Below are 2500 nucleotides of genomic sequence, written 5' to 3' on the forward strand. Positions count from 1 at the left end.
CTGGCCACACTCGAACAGCTAACGTTTGAGATGTCTGTTGTATGAAAAAGGATCTAGGAGTACCTATACCAAGCTTGCACAGACTGAAGAATTATTGGCTGCTTATCTCCAGCGGGAAATTAAAAACCGGGTTTTTAGAGAACAGATTTTTCTTACTATGGTTATCGCACAGGTTGATTTTGTGATTGTTGTAATAGATTGATTAGCATTAACTTTTGTATCTATGCATTTTATGTTCCTTATGTATTTATAGTGAATGACTGCGAAAGTATGTAATCATTACATGTGTATGATTGTTATCATTGTACGAAAGATCCTTATCAACTTATCAACTTAGCATTTCAGCATTTTATGTGTTTTATGTGTTTTTCATTGAGTGACTGTGATTTTCGTGTATTGTTTACGTTAAGTACACCACTCATGAATTTCTCTTATTGAGATAATAAAGTATTCTGTATTCTGTAGATGAGGGGTGCGTTCATGCTATGTAGCTTTAGCACATGGGTATAGCCTGCTTGTCAGTTAAGCCAAGTTAGAAGTTTTAACTCTTCCACCGCCACGTTTCTGTGTGAAAGACACTCCCCAGCGCCGAGTATTCCAGATTTGATGCTCTCAGTCACAACAGGCTCCGGTTCATGTTAAAACAACAACATGGACTTGTTCGCTTCAAACTCGGTCAGTGAGCAAAGGTTCGTTATTGTTGTATTGGCGGGGAAAGTGGCAGCAGCTGTCAAGCTTTGTTACAGTCTGAACAAATGGTCTTACCAGCATGACCCCTCGATGTCGACAAAAGTCGCCTATGGTGCTGAAAGAGTTCTGCGAATGTACTGTGTCACTACCGCCTTCATAAACCGACTAAGCACGTACGTCTAGTCTAACTATCAATAAACAGTGCCCTGTGAATGATGAATGAATGACATGGATACGTTTATAGCGCCTATCCTCGTTTGGAGACCAAGCTCTGCGCGCTTTACAAACACAGGGTCATTTGCGCGAACGGCTGCCTTTGGGCGCTCATCATTCGTTTCCTGTGTCATTCAATTAGATTCCAGGCTCGCACACATACACACTCAGACAGACATGTAACATTTCACGTGTATAACCCTTTTGCTTATTTATCCCGCCATGTAGGCAGCCATACTCCGTTTTCAGGGGTGTGCATGCAGGGCATGGTCTTGTTTTCATAACCCATCGAACACTGACATGAATTACATGTATACGTGTGTATTTGATCTTCTGTGTGCTTATACACAAGAAGGGGATTCAGGCACTAATAGCAGGTCTGCGCATATTTATGTTGACGTGGGAGATCGGAAAAAAAAAATCTCCACCCTTTACGCACCAGGCGCCGTTACCGAGATTCGAACCCGGGACCCTCAGATTGAAAGTCCAACGCTTTAACCATTCGGCCATTACACCCACCCGGTAATGCTATGTAGGAAATAATCTGTTACTGGTATTTTTGTTATAGCTTTCCACCCATGCCCAACGAGAGCCAGAACAATTAGTCCAGGAAAGTTAGGCTACTTACACAGAAGAACCCGAGAAAAAAAAAATTGCGATAGTTTTTATACTTTGTAGACATGGAGTTTCATTAGAGTTGATTCCTGCGCGTAAAAGTTACGTAAAATTCCATTCTCTCCAACACTGCCAAATGTTTAGCTTGTTAACCAAGGACGGAAAAACTTATCTTTCTCTTCGCTAGCCTAAACAAAAAAACACCACATTCACACGCAAAAGGACGCTTTGTGTTGTCTGTTGCACTGGTTATTTCCTGTTTCTGTTCATACCATTTCTTCATCAATTTCCTATTCCATTTAGTTTTCGAGTATCTCTCCCCTCCCCCTTTTGTTTCATTCATTCATTCATTCATTCATTCATTCATTCATTCATTCATTCATTTTTCCTTTCTTTCTTTCACTCTTTCATTCTTTCTTTCTTTCTTTCCTCTTTCATTCATCCTTTCTTTCACTTTTTTCTTTCTTTCTTTCTTTCTTTTTTAATTTTATATTAATTTCTTTATTTCTTACCTAGTTGTTCGTGTTCCTCGTATTTCTTCTCCGTGTACTTGTGTTTTCATCCTTTTCCATTTCCCTTTGCCTGTCTCTTTCCTCCTCCCGTCTGTTCCTGTTCTGTTAACTTCGTCAGGTTTCTTTCTGTTTCCTTTCATTCATCTATTCTTCCCGTTCCTTCTTTCCTTCTGTAACTTTTGCTCCTCACCATTGTGACTGGAATTCTTGGATCCGTTGTGTCACATCAGTTTTCAAAACCATCACAGGACACGACCTTTACACAGGTCATAGTGTCGGGTCAGGTTGACAGCAAATGAGTTTATGAGTAAGCTTCTAACACAACCCAGAGAGAGAGAGAGAGAGAGAGAGAGAGAGAGAGAGAGAGAGAGAGAGAGCGGGAGAGACAGACAGACAGACAGACAGACATAGCCAATCTGCTCGCACGCACACACACACACACACACGCACAAACACACACACACACAAAC

At 41.0% G+C, this 2500-nt stretch overlaps 1 protein-coding gene across 3 annotated transcripts in view; it reads left to right on the top strand.

Moving 5' to 3' along the window:
• The window catches only part of LOC143293642 (calcitonin gene-related peptide type 1 receptor-like), a 260112-nt gene that overhangs the window by 201513 nt on the left and 56099 nt on the right, over positions 1–2500 (top strand). The gene's annotated exons all lie outside the window — the stretch shown is intronic.

This window comes from Babylonia areolata, chromosome 19, assembly GCF_041734735.1.
Source record: "Babylonia areolata isolate BAREFJ2019XMU chromosome 19, ASM4173473v1, whole genome shotgun sequence".
In the NCBI taxonomy this organism is placed as follows: Eukaryota; Metazoa; Mollusca; class Gastropoda; order Neogastropoda; family Buccinidae; genus Babylonia; species Babylonia areolata.